Genomic DNA, 6798 nt, shown 5'->3' on the forward strand with positions numbered 1-6798 from the left:
CTCCTTCTCTTGCTCCAGGTCCCCGAGGTGGTACTGGTGCATCACCCAGTTGGTCCTCAGCTGGTCGAAGTTCTTGTTGGTGTGCAGCACCAGAACCTTTTTGCTGCCCGTCTGCCGGCTGTTGACCATCACCGGCAAGGTATTGCCGGTGTTGTGCTATATCGCGTGCATGCCTCACTCCGACTGTATCTTGCGACGCGTCCACGTGCCCCTTTTGAACGCCCTGGAATTGCGCTGGAAGAAATGCTTGCTTAGGCCACTCAGTGTGATACCTGCAGTATTATCGAATACAGGTTTTAGTGTACGTAGTTGGCATTTTCATAACATCTTTGACATGTTGCAGTCACTTGTTTCACTTTTTATTAACTGTCAAATTGTAATTGCTTCACCAGGTCTGCGTCTAAAAAGAAAAATAGAGCTATAAACAAAGGAATATATTTATGCAAGTAGACGGCTGATCGGTGTCTTACCTGGAAATTTCTCAGGATTGGTGTAGCATATGCCGTGCTCGCTGTCGATGGTTGGTATGAACAAATCGATGAGAGGGTGAGATCTCGCGCTGTCAGCACTCACTTTGGCCTCAAGGTGCTCGATCAGCTCCTGATCCGTGGGATCGAACTTGACGCCAGCCGGCAGCACCGGCTAATCCTTCTTCGACTTGCATAGGTTAATTCCGGTTATATGGTATTCAATGTATAATCAATCGACTGTTTTAAGTGAATGATGAAAGATTTCGACAGATAAGTGATACTCCAAATCTGAAGTCCAGAATACCCGAACACGCCGCCGGGATTCTTGTGTCACCTCACGGGCAGCGTGTTGTCACGTCAATTCAATGTGTGGACATGATGAATAATTTGACCGACGTACTAGTACTGCTACTGTACTACTTACTAGTCGTATTTAGTGTCACATTTTAACCATAGGTTTAACTAACAAATACGCACTTGAAGCCTAAGTGATATATATTGAGTACCATATATATATATATATATATGTATATATATATATATATATATATATAGGGCTGGAGTTACCGGTAATTATTCTGTTACCCTCGGCCGTATATAGGGAGCGATCGGCAAATTCCCAAATTGAGCCCAACAGCCCGAACGGTACCACTCGAGAGAAGAAAAAGACACCCAGCACCAGCCCTTCCCTTACCCTCTCGCACCCACGCCCCCCACCGTCGCCGCCTCCTTCCACCGCGCCGGCGGCATCCCTGCCCTGCGCGCCGCCCCCTCCTTCCCCCGCGCCGGCGACCTCCATGCCCCGCGCGCCGCCCCTCCCAGCGCGCCGCCCCCTCCTTCCCCCGCGCCGGCGACCTCCCTGCCCCTCCCCCCTTACCCCGCGTCGAGCGCCTCTCTGCACTGCGCGTCACCCTCATCCTTCCCCCGCGCCGTCCACCTCCCTCCACCGCGCGCCGCCACCCTCCTTCCCTGCGCCGACCGCCTCTCTGCACCGCGCGCCGGCCACTTCCCTCCCCCGCGCACCGCACTCCTCCTTCCCCAACGCCCGCCACCTACCTCCATCGTGCACTCCCGACTTCCTCGTTCATCCCGCTGTCATATCTCGGGCGCCGCCCTCCGGCAACCGGTGATGCTCCTCCCGCCACCACTATGCCTCCTTCCCGATGGAGCTACGCCGCCGCCGCGTGCAGGAAGTCCATCGCCTCCACCCCAGGCCGTTCAATGCCATCGTCGTGGACGTGCCCCGCTCTAACACCATGGATTGCGATTGAGCGGCAAACAATGGAGCCTGCAGAAGGAGCCGCGGGGTCGAGGACCTCCAGTTCGTCAGTCCAACAAAAGGCTGTAGAAAGTTGAGACTAGTTTGCATTAAGGTTAGCCCCTTTGTTTATTCATCAGTACAAGTTATTTAGTTCCACTTAGATTATGTTCAGTACATTGCGTCTTATTTTCCAGTGACAACAAATTTTACACATATAACAACTCCACATTTTTTATATGACACAACACTTTGGGTTGGCTAAATTTAGGTGAATGCTCTCTTCTGACTTCAACTGTAACTAAGAATCTTGCTAATAGGTTGCATTTCGAATCGAGAGTGCTGCTAATTGCCAGTGTCGCTGCTTGTTTTCTCGACAAGGAAAAAATAGCTATTGCTGTTCTGAAGTTTCAGGAATTTCAAGGAACTGTTTTAGGAAGAATTAGCTTATTGAGCTACTGTAGATGGCTGGCATTTGTGCCTTGAAGGTGTGTGTGCATTTCATAGTTCACCAATCTTATCTGATTTCACTCACTTCCGTTACCATGTTATTTCTAGCATAGCATGTCTAAAAATGCAGAAGTAGTGCCAAAAAAATGTCATTGTGTTATGCATATAAAAACTTTATAAAAATGCACAAACTGCTGTGTTTTTTGGTAACTCACGGCTGTGTGTAGCTCTTGTATGTCTTCGAATACTTATGCATACTGTTGTTTGGTACATATCTTCAGTACAAGTTTGGAAAGCCAGGATGTTCTACCGCTGGCATACACCAAGTTCAGAGATGTTGCACGGAGTGAGCCGACACCGCCGTAAAAAATGGTTTATTAGCATACTGTTGTTTGGTACTTATGCATACTGTTGTAGAAGTGAAAATTGTTGGGTGCATGTGCAGAAAAATTGTCAGTTCAGTTTTCAAAATTCTGTAAGTTTGTTTTTATTTTATAAAATTCTGTAGGTTTCTCGTGTGTGCAGCTACAAATCTGAACTATTTGTCTAGACATTCTAGTACTGATGCAATCGCCTAAAATAAGTTCAAGAAAAAATCAGTAAGTTTGGTGCGTGTGCTGCTACAAATCTAAAATTCTTCTTGAGTCATTCTAGTATTGGAATCTCTTTTAGTCTGTAGCATAGAGAATATTTTTATGCTCATTCGTTCATAGTATGAAGCTCATTTATAGTTTCTTTTCTCATTCTGTTAATTAAGAAAATGCTTATTGACCTTGAAGCATAAACCTCTCGGCAATGTAACATTCTGCTGATATTTTAATAACCGGTAAGCTGTCGTAGTGGGACAAGGTCATCATCTTGAGGAGGTCAGTGAGGTCAGTGATACCATGCACGCTGAAACGATGGCCCTACACCAGACTGTATGTGTAACTTGGGCTATGGGATGCAGGCTGGTGCTGCTTGAAACGGATGCGACTAACCTGTAGAAAGCATTACAGGAAGTGATTTAAGAGATGAATGTGTATGTTGCGGCACTACTGTGCTTGTTGTTTTTATAAAGTTGATTGCTGTCAAATTTTTGTTGCTTAAAAATGTTGCTATTTGTTTTTACAATGTCCATTTTGAAGTTCAAATTGCTGATGATTTTTATTGTGTTCATGTGGGTGCTTGAACATGATTCAAATGCTTTTATGAACAAGTTATCATGTATGTCTTGCCTGTGTAGCTCGTAAAACATACACTCTGTACAAAAGAAAAACACACTAGGTCTACTAGTTCACTGTGTATTTATATTATCAGTTCATAAATAAGCACATATAGAAGTTCGATTTGTGTTATTGAATCAGTTCGGTTCATCGGTTTCATATTGTATGACAATTTGCTACATGGGGGATTTTTGCATCAGTTCGACAAAAAAGTGTACAATAGTTCAAACTCTGAGAGCTATTAAGTTTTATTTTTTTTAGAATGGGAGTTGTATGTTTACTCTCTGCCTGTACAGTGCATTTTGTATTCCTGGTCGTTGTAGTTATTTTTTTGTGTTAATAAAAATGAATTTATGTATTTTTTGAATCATTCCTCCACTTCCACCAGAAGAAAAGTGATTTAGACTCTTTATTGCAATCAGTTAGTTGACTATCTTAGTTCAACTAGTTAACCGTCTTGATTCACATTTCTTGCTTCCAGGGTCAACGACGGTCGCCGCTCCTCGACCCTATTCTCGTTCGTCACCCAGCTCAACAGTCCACCTCGGTGCTCCACCACCGGTCCCTCGAAGAGCTGGCTGCAGGCCATCCATTGCTCCGCCCTGGATGCTGCCATGTGGTGGCTGGCCGTCTCACTCCAATGCACCTCCCTCTCTTTGTGTACTGGTCTCTCTCAAGACTGGAAGTTATCCCTGATGTACTCAACACAAGTTCAACATCATCATCTAAAAAGGTTCGATGATATCGTCATGAGGAATTCAAATATTCAAAAGGTTCATATAAGAAACCACATAAAAATACAGAGAACAAGAAAAAGATTCAAAAATATGTGGCTGCTGCATTGGAGTTACTCTGACCCATGCAAAAATAAATTGCAGGAAGCAAAAAAGAAAATCTATTTACTCACGGATGCAGACAAATTTCCGGAGCACAATAGACTCATCGGCGCATGAGTGACCATTCATTCAACAACAGTTCAATTACAAAAAGAACATCAGTTCAAAAAAATATATGCAAGAGGTTTGGGAGCCAAACAACTGATATTTTGTTGTGTTTTAATTTTTTGGGTGCATGATTGAACAAGAGAAAAAAAATGATGTATCATATATATTCTGTTCTTGTAGGAGGTTCAAAGATGGTCATGTAGCAAGTTAAGAGTTTGGTTTCATGAGAAAAATGTGTTTTTTGGTCAGGATTTTGCATGATTGATAGCCATAAGTGGCAGCCGGCGAGCAGTTCAAGCTGTCTGTTTGATAGCCATAAGGGATGGTCATCATTTTCCACATCCATCTGGACTGAATTATGTTACTCCCTCTGTTCACTTTTGTAAGTCCTTTAGGACAGCTGAAATTGAACTGTTTTAGGTGTTGTCTTAAATGTCTAAATGGTCTTACAAAAGTGAACGGAGGGAGTAGTCTTTTTCAGTTCATCTTTGAAATTTTGGTCCGTTTTCTTTTTGCAGGATGCGTCGAAAAATAAAATAAAAGGCAGCAGCTCAAAAATAGATGAATATTGGAAGTCCGTTGCTATCTTGAGGTCTGTTACCCTTCAACTTATAGACATATATGCTTAGTTATTGTTGCGTAACATAGAGTTACCGTGGACGTTCATGCTCCTTCACTTGTGTATATTCAGTTCAACATTTGGTGATTCTTCAGGTCCCCTTAGCCGGCATTTTCAGTTCATCTTGCAGGTGTTTTGGGCAGTACAAAATACATCACCATAGTTAGTACAGCAAGGATGGCTTGGTAGTCGCTGGGATTCCCTGCAGTGGCCAAATCCCGGTGCCGCTCGTGATCTCCGCCTCCATCAGCTCCACCTCGCCGTAGCAATCAGTCCAGAGGAGGAGGTGTAGCTAGTTCACCCGGTCCATCCGATTTTTCTTTCAACATTTTCTTTGTGATGCATGCTCACTGATGGATCAACAACTATTTATTGACATGGAGATGCGCTCCTGCTTTTTTTGAAAAACAAGATGCCTTTGCATACTTCAAAGTTGCTGCTTGCTCCCACCTGTCAATTGTGCAAGTTCAGTGGGTGTCGTCGAGCATGTTCAGAAGTATGCCCTTTGTGCAGAAGTGTGAATTTTTGTCAGTAGTATATTTCATAGTAGAGGCTTCATGTGATCCTGTGGAGCTTTATAGATGTACTGTCATTACACTTTTTAGGCCCTATAGTTCATTATATCATATATGTGTGGCCATTCAGTATGTATTACAGAATCAGTTCTTAAAAAAGAAGAACACATACATAGTTCGGTCAAAAAGAATGATCAGTTCGATAGTGCTCTCTCCTGCCTATTTTGGTTGATGTCCACAAATGGACAAAAAATTGTGTCAGAAATGTTCTATTATTACTGGCATATAAGTACAAAAAAAAGTTGAACACGAGGTACTACATTGGCTTTGAAAAAATGCTAAATAAACAAGAAAATTCAAGAAAGTTAAGTTCAAGTGGTAAAATAAGAGAAGTCTAGAACATCCTCGCAAAACAAAGTTGAGTAAAAAAAATGAAACACACAACATTTTCTTTTTGTTAAAAGTATTATTCAGTTCAACGATATAAACCATGCAAGTTCGGGGACGCAAATACCGTAAACTGTTGAGAAGCTATGAGGAAAATCATACCAAAAAAACAGAGTAAAGTCTAGTATGTTAAAACACAAAACACGCTTAGTACAAAACCATATAGACATCAGTTCAAGTACTCTTTTTTCGGAACCTTTCAAAATTACTCTCCAAAGAATACATCAGTACAAACGCACACGTAGATCAGTACAAGTACTCTGTTTTTTCTGACGGAAAAACAACACGACGGGTCTCACCATAATCGAAATTACTCTTCAACGGTTGCAAATTTGAGAAAATGTTCAACCTGACTAAGTTTCGTATTTTTGATATCTTTCTAACAGTATATTATTTGCCTCATTTCGACAAACTTAAAAAAAATCGTGTTCGAAATCAAATTTGACTGTATTCGAATTCGTTTTTAAACCGTAAGGAATTAGAAAAAACATTTCAATACGAAAAAGTTGCGCATTTTCCATAGCTTTCCAACGCCGTATCATTTGCGTCAATCCGACAAACCGTTTGCAAAAAAATCGTGAAAATACGTTTTGCCCAGAATTTCACCGTTTTTCAAATTACTTTTAAATCATATAGAATTAGAAAAAACAATAGATATATGGAAGATGCGGATTTTCACCAGCTTTCCAGCGCCATCTTATTTGCTCAATTCCGACAAACCGTTTGAAAATTGAGTCCAAAATACGATTCGCGTTTTCGATTTTGAAAAAAATGATTTTTTCAAAACTGCTCTTAAACTGTGATGATTTTGCAAAAAATTCTTATATATTTGTAATGTAGATGTCAAGAGCTTTCCAACGATATATTACACGCCCCATTCCAACGAGAAC

General features: G+C 41.8%; 1 long non-coding RNA gene across 5 annotated transcripts; it reads left to right on the top strand.

The window, feature by feature from the left end:
* Positions 1–1258: 1258 nt before the first annotated feature.
* On the top strand, positions 1259–5649 carry LOC109753407 (uncharacterized). Of its 5 annotated transcripts, none has more exons than XR_012190015.1 (8): positions 1259–1843; positions 2460–3053; positions 3128–3199; positions 3865–4116; positions 4262–4403; positions 4508–4709; positions 4846–4919; positions 5065–5378. It is a non-coding gene; the product is annotated as an uncharacterized lncRNA (long non-coding RNA). The 5 variants fall into 5 exon arrangements; XR_012190018.1 differs by having other exon boundaries at positions 1420–1843; positions 5077–5649; XR_012190016.1 differs by lacking the exons at positions 2460–3053; positions 3128–3199 and having other exon boundaries at positions 5077–5649.
* Positions 5650–6798: the final 1149 nt, after the last annotated feature.

This window comes from Aegilops tauschii, chromosome 7 (assembly GCF_002575655.3).
Source record: "Aegilops tauschii subsp. strangulata cultivar AL8/78 chromosome 7, Aet v6.0, whole genome shotgun sequence".
Classification (NCBI taxonomy): domain Eukaryota; kingdom Viridiplantae; phylum Streptophyta; class Magnoliopsida; order Poales; family Poaceae; genus Aegilops; species Aegilops tauschii.